Raw genomic sequence first — 13,037 nt, forward strand, 5'->3', positions numbered from 1 at the left:
ACTCTGACCAAACAGGATTTATTAAGGGCAGGCACTCCACCAACAATACACGCAGGCTACTTAACGTAATAGACTATGCCACTATTCATAACCTGGAAACTACAGTTGTTTCTTTAGATAAAGTAAGAGTAAATTGGAAATTTCTATTCGCTACTTTATATAAATTTGGATTTGGAAACTCTTTCATAGATTGGATTAAAATCTTATACAGTTCCCCAAGAGCTTCTGTCAAAACAAATGATCATACTTCTCCATGCTTTAGTCTCCAGAGGGGTACCAGGCAGGGTTGCCCACTCTCTCCCTCGCTATTTGCTATTTTTATAGAACCGCTAGCAGCTGCTATCAGACAAAATAATAATATTAAAGGAATTCAAACAGAAAATATACACCACAAGATAAGCCTTTATGCAGATGATGTATTACTTTTCCTCCTAAACTCACAAACTTATCTTTCTGAGACAATCACACTTATAGATAAATTCTCATCCATCTCAGACTACTCCATTAACTGGAGTAAATCCATAGTTTTACCTGTAAAGTGTGATTTCCAGAGTATATCTACCACACCGCTAAAGTCTGGGAATATTATATATCTGGGTGTCAATATTTCCTCCAGGCTGTCAGAACTGACATGGCTAAACTACACACCTTTTCTTAAATCAGTAGAGGATGACCTTGTACGGTGGACATCATTACCTATATCACTCATGGGAAGAGTCTCCACCATAAAAATGATGGTCCTACCTAAAATCAATTACCTGTTTTCAATGTTACCCACCAAACCCTCTGCTGTCTGGTTTAAATCTCTGGACTCAAACATCTCAAAATTTTCAAAAAAAGAAAAAGAAAAGAAAAAAAAAGAGATGCAAAAGAATCTCATGGGTTAAAAGCAAAAAGGCCATGCAAATCCTGTGTAAAGAAAAAAGCAGTGACTAGAGCTCAACAAGTGCTCAACACCGGAGCTCCCTAGGGCTGTGTGCTCAGCCCCCTCCTGTTCACGCTGTACACCCATGACTGCATCCCCCAACATGGAGAGAACTCTGTTGAAAAGTTTGCGGATGACACCACCATCATTGGCCGGATTTCAAACAAAGATGAGACTTCATATCGGGAGGAAATTCATAATCTTGCAGAGTGGTGCTCAGAGAACAACCTACTGCTCAACGTCAGCAAAACCAAGGAGCTGATCATTGATTTCAGGAAGAAGGAGATAAAGACACACACTCCTGTCTACATCAGTGGAGCTGAGGTGGAGCAGGTGAACAGTTTCAGGTTCCTGGGAATAAACATCATCTCACATCTCCACGCTGGTGAAGAAAGCTCAGAAATGACTGTATTTCTTGAGGAAGCTTAAGAAGGCCAAATTCCCGTTAGCTTTTACAGAGGAACAATAGAAAGCATCCTGACTGGCATGGGATGTGCATGGCCCAGGACCGGGGGCTCTGCAGCGGGTGATTAAAACTGCTCATAATTAACCCTAAATTATTTTTATTAAGGATTTTGGAAGTTTGGATAAGGAGGTAAAAAAAACATGGATAGCACCATTTTATAGAATAAGCCAAACTTGCATCAATATTAAAGACGCGTGAATACAAGAACTCTAAATTATGATTTTAATAGTGAAATATCTATTTAAAAGTAAATAAGACACTTTGACCCCCGCCTTTGTGCTAACTGCTGGTACTGTACTTTTTAAAATACATAGTATAGTTGGAAATACGGGGGCGGCTTCTCTAGTAAACCAAACTACCAGAACCGTAAATGCTTGAGACAAATTCGCACTCAACCTGAAAAGGACCCTTGAAAGGGTGATCCAAAGAAAAGAGGTGAAAGAAGAGACAGTCCACAGATGGCTCAACACTACTGTAAATGGCTCACCCAAATATTACTGCAGTAAAAGTTTTACATTTGTTGATGCATTTCAGTTTTTGTAGTGATCCTCTTTTCCTTTGTGTTCACCAGATGTGAGTGTACTGGGGACTCCCAGCCAGGTAGGGAAACAAAGGTTGTTCCATTTTGACCCAGAAATCAAATGTCTCTGTTGAACATTCACAGACTTCAGTAAATCGAACCTAGCTCCAACTTTACCACTGATTAATTCATTAATTGATTGATTAATAGATTGTTATCCATTTATTTAATCATTCATTGATATATAGCTTCCCCAGTACCACCAGACAACATGCCCCCAGTATGAGTCCAGAGATCAGACAGCCAACACCCAGCTTCAAGCCCTTTTAGCACGGTAAGACCTGTGGAACTGAGGCCAGAATGTGATTTTTGCCTCCAAGATAGAGTAAGTTAACTAAAAAGCATTGCCAAGCCTGTGATCCATTTACATTAAAAAAACATTCCAATAATGATGAGTTTAAGGACCAAAATGTCCATCTGGAGTAATATTAGGAAATAAAGTCTTGCTAGCAGTTGTACACAATAAACTCCTGGTTACCTGGAGTCACTTGTAGGGATCCTTTCCATGATGTCTGAGCTTGTTGGTGGCAAAAAGAAGCACTTACTGTCTCAATTTTGATGGGCGCAATCGCCCTGAAGGACTATGTTGCAACCACTGCAGGTTTACAGCTGCACGGATTCTACACCTTTTTGTACCAAATAGTTATTTAGACACCATAATATATGAAAATAGAGCCCAGGTTTAAAAATACCAAAATTATCCTTTAAGAAAAGTACATTTTGATTCTGCTTATCGGGTCAAAAACTAATTTCACTTGCGCTAGTTTCAAATAAACAGTGTCCTGGGCATTGACGTTAAACTGCATCTGGGGCAGAGTGGGGAGGCTGTGCGTGGGGTAGGCTACACCCAGCTAACACCTATAAAATGCGCACAAGAAGCCGTGAGTACCTACTCTGTAACTGGCGAGTGCATGGTCGGCGCCATAAAACCGAGCAGACCCCCTCAAGGGGATTAGGGTGTCTGAGGCACTGGCAGCAGGGTGCCGGTTGGTGTGAGCAGCGAGGAACTCTCTAGTTTGAGTCAATGGTGCAAACCATGGTATGCGGAAGAACCACAACCATGGTCAACGGATGGCGTCAACAGCAAGTAAGATGCTACTGCAGGGCAGCCTCCTCGCCAACCTTGTTTGTTGCACCTTTGTGCACCACACAGTAGCCGGCGTGGAGGTCCAGGGAGGCAGTCTGGTGGGGGCCACGACGTCTACTGCCTTTTTTTCGTGGGGGCCACGACGTCTACTGCCTTTTTTGTCTAGTGCAAACACCTACTGTATATCTACCAAGACCTGGCTATCAGTGTGCATATTCGTCTCAAATTCGGAGCCATCTAGGCCAACCAGCCCCCATGGCCTCTTTCAAGTTTTCAGCAGGCTATCTGCTGTGTCTGACTGTTAGGGCCTCTGATAGCAGGACAGCTACTGATGCAACGGAACATGCAATGTAACGTAATGTCTCTGCTGTTATCGCAGTCCAACAGTCAGTCGTTATAGCCACATTGTAACTGCACCTTAAGCTTGTCTATTTGTTGTAAGTTACTGCTTCTCCATGCAGCTAGCGATGTGATAGCCTGGTTCAGTGTTGTCAGACCTCAGCGTCCACCACGTTTATAAGCATCATGTCCTTTTCCACCATAAAGGAAAGCCTCTGAGTTTTTGCCTCTGTACGCATCACTACAGCCTCTTATAGCTAACACTGACTCTTTTCCACTCTCAACTTGCACTGAAACGGTTGGGTGCTGACCTTTCAGGTGGTGCAACACTGACGTTGTACTCGATCTGTATTTTAAAATGGTGTTGCAGTATTTACATTGAGCCTTGTCCTCTTTTACAGTGTACAGTGTTTTGCCCTCTTCATCTTGCCCCGTTTCCCACAGCAGAAATGGTACACAAATGTACATTTTCGGTTGTAATTTTAATCAGTTAACTTCTTAAAGAGGTGGTATTATGGTTTTTGGCTTTTTCCCTCTCCTTTATTGAGTTATATCTCTTTTTTGTGCATGTAACAGGTTTGCAAAGTGAAAAAGCCCAAAGTCCAGCCCAAAGGGAGTTCCCATCTCCCACAGAAAGCTCTGCTCTGAACTGAAAACGGCTCGTCTGTAGTCCAGCCTTTACTTCCTTTCTTGTGACGTCACAATGAAAATACGTGTCATAACGCTCGCCAAGCGGCTACTCCAACACGCCCTCAAAAACACCAGTGGAAAAACAGTGAGCTGCAGCACACAGCTCTCCTCTCCCTTCCAAACACTAGCTAACCTCCAGGCTGTCAGTGGACATAAATTTGTTCCTGTGATGTAGAGACAGAGCTCAGTTAAAACTTCATGGATGAAAGATACTTTTGTTACAGATTATTAACTCACCACTCTGAAACTCTTGCTCCAGTCCATGTTGCCAACCTGGTCGGCAACATGTAGCCTACAGCTGAAACGAACCCGTGTTTACCGGCTTCTCACTGACCCGCCTTTCTCTGCTTCTGATTGGCTAGTAGTGCTTAACTAGGAACTGCGCATGTGCAACTCCCAACAAAGATCATTTAGAGACAAGATGCATCACTCCGTAGCTAAAACAAAGCGTTCAATACACAGAATGAAAAGAGGAGCTGCAGCAATGTGCAGTATGACAAAAATATGGTGTTTTTTGAAAATGAAACCATGTAAGCCTGTTCTGGTACAACCCCTAAAGAAGAGTTTGAACCTGAAAATGAGCAGAATACCACCTCTTTAACAGCGATTAATCGATTAACCATGAATCATTACCATCCCTACACACTGCCTCAGTGCGTTGCATCAACACACATCTTTTGGATTATGATCCCTGTACATTGCCTATATTCTTTACAATTCAAACTGTGAACTTTTGTACATTCCATGGTCACTATTTTACACTTTACAAAACTGTACAGCCATTTTATAAGAAACTAAATATTTAGAAAAATATAGAAAAATAAATATTTTTAAATAAATATTTCAAATAGTATTATTATTTTCTGTTTATGACTTTACTTTTACTTTACTTTTTTTTTATATCTTCTACTTACTATGTTTGATGTTGTTATACACCAAAAGACCAAGGCAAATTCCTTGTATGTGAAAATCTAGTTGGCCATAAACCTGATTCTGATTCCTTGTAGAACTGTTGGAACTTGTGAATCGAAGTCCAGGAAACCCTGCCACTGCACCAGATCCCAGTGCCTCAAACTGTGAGTAGCCGATCTTATTACTACTTTCATTTTGTGTTTTTTTTATAGCAGGATATAGTGTCAACCTCCTTCTGAGACATCATGCTCATCATCATCACATTTTTTTGTGGTCACCGAGAGTTGAAACTTTGGGAAAAACGCTGCGCTCGTCACTGTCACTTTTTACCCAGCCGTCCAATCACAGTAGAGGAGGGGCGGGACAAATAGCACACCGTAGCAACGGTTACTATCCTGGAACCGGGCATCGTCCTCTTGGACCAAACGGTGGAACTCGGCGAGTCCGTCCTCTCTCTCTACCTGCTTCAGCCTTCTCTCATACAGAGCAAGTACTCTGCTCTGTGTTGCCATTTTTACATCCAGTAAAGTTAGGTAGGTTATGTGTCATAGCAAACAAAGCAGGAGGAAAAAACGCTGCGCCTCAAAAACGCCCGCTAGCGCACCCTGCTGGGCATTTTCAAAAGAGCAGGTGGCGTTTTCAGCTGGTAAAAAATGCTTTGGTGGACACAGGGCCAAAAATATGACCATAAAACATATTACTACAGACTGCCAACTCTGAGGGATATTTACTAAAGATTTTGAGCCCTTTTTATCCACTTAACAGTCAAAATGCCTTTGTTATTGTTTATTGACTGCACCAAGGTTTTGCGCTTTTAAAATAACCATAATAAAGTAGCACTACTGATAACTGCATGTTCGGTCGAATGCAGTATGCATTTTAAGGTGACCCTGCTCAGAGGTGCTAAATATGGGACAAATAGCTGCTGTACCTTATTTACATACAGCAGACTGACCACTGCAGCAGAATAAAATGTGTCTGGTATTTAACATCTGAGGAAAACAGCTTGTCAATCTGTCCCACTGTTTTATTGGACGCCCAGAAGATGAGAGACCATAGCCGGAGCCAAACAATGAGATAGACAGCAAGAGAGAGAGAAACACAAATTACAAGAAGTTTAAAAGTGTAACCAGCTCCACTGATCTTTTTGTTTAGCTCAAATGATCAGGATATTTAATAATCCTCACATTGTATGTATATCCTACGGCATGAGTGCACGGTTGCATGTCCGAAAGTGTTTTCTCTTCAGAAAACACTTGTCCAGACATGCATAACTGCACTTTGTGCAAATTCAATCCGTTGTCACTACCCAACTTGTCACATATGAACATATGGACATGGTCAAGACCCATCGGCGTCAGTATGTAACACATTGGGGATCCCTTTAGCATCATAGTTCAACGCAGTGGGGGAAGCCCTGTAGTGTCAGTTTGTGACGGTAAAGTACTTTTTGTGCCTAGACCTAACCAAATTTCAACGTTTCACAACTTATAACGTGCCATTTCAAAATGGCAATGTTTCGCAGCGCTAGCGTTTTATTTTTAAAGTATATTGCATATTTATTGTTGCTAACTTTACCAGACGTTGCATATTTGTTGCTAACTTGACCGCAGAGCCCTAAGAAAACCGCTACTCATGGCGTTAGGAAGTGACTCCAAAGGGTCTTGACCAAGCGTCAGTATATGACAAGTTGGGAGTGAGAATGTGTTGCCAAGATGGCGCTGCAGACGGCCGCCTCGGGCAGCTTTGTCAGACCAAAGAAGAGGCCTTCAGAAGTGGGGACAGATTCTTGTACAACCAGGCCAGAAACACAGTGACTACAGAGGTCAAAGCTGCAAAGAGATGCTACGCTGAAAAGCTAAATAACAGCTTTGCAGCCAACGACACTGCGTTGTTGTGGAGAAGCCTACGGACACTCACAAACTACAAGAGACCATCCCCCAACACTGCTGGTACTCAACAACTGGCAGACGCGCTGAAGCAGACAGCTGGCTCTCTGGTGCGGTCAGAACAACATGGAGCTTAACACGCTCAAAACTGTGGAGATGACCGTGGACTTCAGGAGGAGCCCCCCCACTCTGCCCCTCATCACCATACTCAACAGCCCTGTGTCTGCTGTGGAATCCTTCAGGTTTCTGGGTTCCACCATATCCCAGGACCTGAAGTGGGAGCCCAACACTGCCACCATCAAGAAGGCCCAGCAGAGGATGTACTTCCTGCGTCAGCTCAGGAAGCTCAACCTGCCTAAGGACCTGCTGATCCAGTTCTACACAGCCATCATCCAGTCTGGCCTCTGCACCTCCATCACTGTCTGGTTTGGATCTGCCACCAAAAAGACAGGAGCAGACTACAACGGACAGTCAGGACTGCAGAAAAAATAATCGGTGCCAGCCTGCCCTCCATTCAGGACTTATACATTTCCAGAGTCAGGACAAACATCACTGCACATCCATCTCACCCCAGACATAACCTGTTCCAGCTCCTCCCCTCTGGTAGGCGCTACAGAGCACTGTACGCCAAAACCAACAGACACAGAAGCAGTTTCTTCCCACAAGCCATCACTCTGATGAACAGCTGATTTCTGACTCACAGTGTCAGGAACAATTCCTGTGCAATAACCCAGTAACTCTGCCTCTAATCAGTCACCTGTTTACTGGTTTCCACTTATTATTTATTTATTCACCATTCTCTATTTCAGTACTGTTCATACTATTTGATTTGATTTGATATCTTTATTTTGAACATGTAAATAAAAATAATCAATTAAACAAAAAATGGTGGTAAAAAAAAAATTAACAACAAAGAAAAACTCCATACTTTCCAGTACTTAAAAACCTCTATTTACATGTGCAAAAAGGAGTAAAAAAAGTAAAACTTATGTACTCCTACCCCTTTATAGCCTTACTACCTTACTACTTAACTCTAAATAGATAATAAATCTATAATCAATGAAAATATATATTCAAAAGTTCTATTCACATACAGATATTACCCATACACAACAATATTTATACATACTACAAATTCTTCAATATACTATGTCATATTGTATATACTGTATACCAATACACCTACCTCAGGTCAGAAGGTCATAGGTCTTATTTATTTTTTCCAGCATCCTTTGCACTATGCTCCATCACACTGTGTACATGTGTACATGTATGTGTATGTGTACCTGTATATAATATCCACCTTCAACATGTACATAATGAGAATAGTTTACTCTTGCATCCTTTGCACTCTGATTACTGCACTATTTGTCAATATGTCTGTATTGTTTTGTTCATAGAGTGTATATTAGTGTTCTATTCTTTATTATTATTATTTTATTATTGTGTTATTGTATTATTGTATAAGTAAGCACATTGTGAGCAATGTACAATCCTGAGTCAAATTCCTCGTATGTGCTGATTCTGATTCTGATATCAGATGACCTGCAGCTGAGCCCCTGTCTGTGCTTTTGTGTGTTTGTCTCTTTCAGCTACTGTGAGTGTTTTGCCAATGGAGTGATGTGCAGCAACTGTGACTGCTCTAACTGCCACAACAATGCGGAGCATGAAATGAAGCGTCACAAGGCAATTAAGGTTTGTGATGCTTGTGGTAATCATGTTCACATCACAAATACACAAACACATGTATCTGTATGGCAGTTTAATGAAGTGCTTCACAGTGAGTCTTTAACATGTCTGGAAATATTTACAAAGAATAAATGAAGCCACTAATGACTAATGGAAAGCAGAAAACACTGATATATAAGATGACCAATCATAAAATTGGAAAATGGCAGACTGAGACCCCATTCAACTCAATGTACACAGTGAATAAATGAATAAATGACTCACCGGCAGAAATTATCTGAATGGTCAATCAACAGTAAGTACTAGATATGGTAAATGGTCTGTACTTGTATCGCTCCTTTCTAGTCAATCAAAGCACTTTACACTACATTTAATATTCACACACACACACCGATGGCACCGCCTCCAGGAGCAATTTGGGGTTCAGTATCTTGCCCATCTGGACATGCAGACCTTCTGATTAGTGGACGACCCGCTCTACCTCTAAGCGGCAGCCACTGTGACATATAAAGAAGTGAAAAAGAAAAAGAAAATAATACATTATATTGATTGCAGTGTGCAAGCAGTGAGCTGATAGTGTCACCATCCAGCTGTGGGATGGTACAGGATGGTTGACTGCTGTGTGAGCTGACTGCCAATCAGTCAGTAAGAGCTGAAACACATCGACTGTTGCTGGCTGCTGGTGTTTGAGCTGCTGTAGACAGTAAGATGTGAGTAGGGGTGACTGCATTGATTGTGTCTAATTGGTGCTCCAGCTCAGGTGATGGGTATCTGATTCATCAGCCTGTTACTGCTGTTACTGGAAAACTGGGGGGACATGTTGTCTCTCACTCTCTGATGTTTGTCTCAAACATACACTTTTGTCATTTGTAAGGACAGTGTATTGACTTACAATAACTTAATACAGGCTTAGCCATAACCACCACATGACAAACACAACTGTCACTCCAATTTTAATCTATTCCAGTGGTTCTCAAACTGAAGAGCGGGGCCCACTGGGGGGCATAGAGCCCCCTCAGGGGGGTCGTGGATGTTGAGCGGATAAAGTAAAGTAGCATGAATATGATTCATGTGTTGACATAAACACAAAAAGGCTCTGATGCTAGCAAGGCTATTTTGCTAACCTCAGTGTTGTTTCGCCCGTATTAAAGGGGCAATGTGTTGTTTTCAGCAGTCACTAGCAGTGCATTTTTTAAAATTGCAAGCAGGTGTGTGCTTGTATTCGTAAGTGTGCTCGAACTCATAAGCGAGCAGAATCCGACACACAGACCGAAACACAGGGAGACAGCTCAGGTCAACTTCCACTGCAACGTTAAAGTAATTTTTATCAGCATGAGAACTAATCCATGCTCGTTACATGACAATGTTACATTGACTCCATTTAGCTGACGTGTTATGTCAGCGTTAGCTCGCTTGCTGCTTTTTAATAACTATTTGTGTGTCTTTCACCGGAGGCTCAATCGTGTGAGCACAGCTAAATGTATTGGATTATAACGAAACAGTTAGTGAGCGAGACTGAATAATCTCTTGAGATTGTTGCCACACTTTTTAACAGTTAGGCCGCAGTAACATTACTGTAGTGAATGGGTCTTCTGCTGTGTTGCTGTCCGGCGCCGTTATGTTGCATTATTGTAGAATATGTGGGTCACATAAGTTACAGCGACTGAGCCGATGAAGCTGTGTTTTCACCTGACAGCCGTCTGATTGGTTTTTATCCTTACGTGGAGTCAGTGTTGAGCATGATATTTTAGCGGACTCCATCTCATTAGCTGTAGCGTTGCTGTGTGTAAGGTGCAGAATATATAGAGTAGGCAAGAGGCTCGGGAGCAAGTGGATGGTTTTATGTCATGTTACAACCCCTGCACACACAGGCAATAAAAAGTGATTTATTTTACTACTTTTAAAACTACATAGCCCCTTTTGATGATTGATAATTTAAAAAAAACACATTTGCTGGGGTGTAACCTGACAACAGACAGAGTCTGTGTCTGGAACACCTTCACAGCGTGGCATCTAAAAGATATCTTGATGTTTTACCACCTCAACCGGCCCCTATAAATATGAAAAGGAGCAGCTCGCTAAAAATATCTTAGCACCTCAGATTAAGAGTGAGCCCAGTCACCAGAACAAAGTTCTACACCTCTTTGTCCCAGTCTCACTGTAAACAGAACATTATGAGCATCATTAAGAATTTGCTTGTTTCATTTTGAATATGTGTTCCTCTTATTTAGCTCAGCATATGCATATGTGTTTCATTACTTTTAGTATGTCTTCATAGTCAAAGGAACACTTGTGACTTTGATTACTTTTGAATTTGGGTCATTTTCTTTTGTAAAAAATTGAACAAGTAAGATAATGAAGAAATGAGCAGCAGCAACTGCAACAGGCTGCATGTACAGTCAGTGCATGTGCACTATTATAAGGATGCTCTGTGCTGTGGTAGCCAGCAAGCTAGGTACCAGTACATTTTGGGGTTATGTTTAGAGTTAGGACAGTAAAGGCTAATAAAACCACAATGTTGAGAATTGTATGATTTCTAACCCAAAATGTTCATTGGACGTGGCTGAGTGTCACAGCTGTGTCACGTCTTCCAATACCTACTGAAAGCATTTCAGAAGAACAACAGGAAAAGTAGTATATGTATATCATCGGTTATGGAATGTTAACAGTTTAATAATAATTTCCCTGTCCTTCTTGATGTAATCATTACTAGTGTTGTCATTATGTAGTCATGTTTAGGTCGGAACCCAGATGCCTTCAGGTCTAAGATTGCTGGTGGGAAGTCAAGAGATGTCAAAGGTTGGCACAACAAAGGCTGCAACTGTAAACGCTCCGGCTGCCTTAAGAACTACTGCGAGTGCTATGAGGTTTACAGACAGACAGACAGACACACACACACACACACACACACACACACAAAGTGACCCAGATTTAATAAGCTGTTATAGAAATCATAAGGAAACCAAGTGGTAACTACAAGAGCTGAGTGCAGAAGCTGTTGTAGAAGTAAGTTAGGGCACCTTCAGACAGACATCAGCCCACTGGCAACACACTGCATTGGAGTGGGTGTGTTGGTAAGAGCTTGAAATACAAACCTGGAAGTCCATGCTGAGGGCTTATTACAAAGAAACAGTGCTTTATATACACTGGAGACATATTTTGTGAATTCTTGCTTGCAGTTTGATTGGCTAACAGAGTGTAATACACCGCACTGCAGCAAAGGTTGAGCCATGATCAGCTTGACTTGAGTCTGCCATGATCTTTTGGACGACTTTGAAATAAATGAGGAGGATGCATATTTTGAGCAATGTTGTTGTGAATTTGAATGTGGCCTTATACTGCACATCTTGTAATAGCTCCCAGATGCTGGCTCCAACTAAGCGGAAACTTCTCGTACTAAGAACAAAATGACCTCCTCCTGTTTGTCTTGACTGACGGTCTCTCAGGCTTCTGTACTTAGTTTGGTAATTACTACTTTTTTGCCCAGCAGAGAATTACTGTAAGGTTAAATACAAATGGATTAATATGGAAGCATATAGACAGATTTTCTTTAGCATATCTGTTTCTTTTCTATTTTCTGTATGCTGGTGTTTAGTTACTGCAAATATAAAACAGTTTTATTCATTGCAGTCATTTTCACACACTTTTGTCACTGTAAGGTCAAACAAGATATTTGGCTAATTGTATTTCTTTTGAAATGTGAGTTATACTGTTGTCTGTGTGCAGGCCAACATCATGTGTACCTCCAGCTGTAAATGTGTTGGCTGTAGAAACTACGATGACGGCTCAGAAACAGGCCTCAAAGAGAAGACTGTCAATGTCAAGGACAAGTGAGTCAGTCAAGTTTGACACAGTACATCATATTATGTCACAGCTGTGTCAGTGACACAGTGGCAGATTACTAAACCATATCACTGAAGATAAACCTGCTGCCATGTGGGAAGTAGAAACAGTGGGACTCATGCATACAGTGGGGGAAAAAAGTATTTGACCCCTTGCTGATTTTGCAGGTTTGCCCACTTAAAAAGAATGCAACGATCTATAATTTTAATCATATGTACATTCTAACAGTGAAAGACAGAATCCCAAAGAAAATTCCAGAAAATCACATCATATGAATTTATAAAAATTGATAACCATCTGATGAGGAAAAACAAGTATTTGACCCCCTGGACAAACAGCATGTTAATATTTTGTAGAAAAGCCATTATTGGCCAGCACAGATGTCAAACGGTTTTTATAGTTGGTGACAAGGTTTGTGCACATTTCGGCAGGGATGTTGGCCCACTCCTCCCTGCAGACAGCCTCCAAATCATTCAGGTTCCGAGGTTGTCGCCTGGCAACTCGAATTTTAAGCTCCCTCCAAAGATTTTCAATTGGATTCAGGTCTGGAGACTGGCTAGGCCACTCCAGAACCTTGATGTGCTTCTTCTTCAGCCACTCTTTTGTTGCTTTGGCGG

General features: G+C 41.5%; 1 protein-coding gene and 1 long non-coding RNA gene across 2 annotated transcripts in view; one reads left to right on the forward strand and one right to left on the reverse strand.

Annotated features, from left to right (window-relative positions):
• Positions 1–13,037, reverse strand: part of ntrk3a (neurotrophic tyrosine kinase, receptor, type 3a) — a 530,438-nt gene that overhangs the window by 263,137 nt on the left and 254,264 nt on the right. The gene's annotated exons all lie outside the window — the stretch shown is intronic.
• LOC123961916 lies at positions 1,934–12,396 on the forward strand. Its single transcript, XR_006822804.1, has 6 exons — positions 1,934–1,991; positions 2,160–2,245; positions 5,095–5,163; positions 8,481–8,583; positions 11,307–11,444; positions 12,304–12,396. It is a non-coding gene; the product is annotated as an uncharacterized LOC123961916 (long non-coding RNA).

This window comes from Micropterus dolomieu, linkage group LG22 (assembly GCF_021292245.1).
Source record: "Micropterus dolomieu isolate WLL.071019.BEF.003 ecotype Adirondacks linkage group LG22, ASM2129224v1, whole genome shotgun sequence".
Lineage (NCBI taxonomy): Eukaryota > Metazoa > Chordata > Actinopteri > Centrarchiformes > Centrarchidae > Micropterus > Micropterus dolomieu.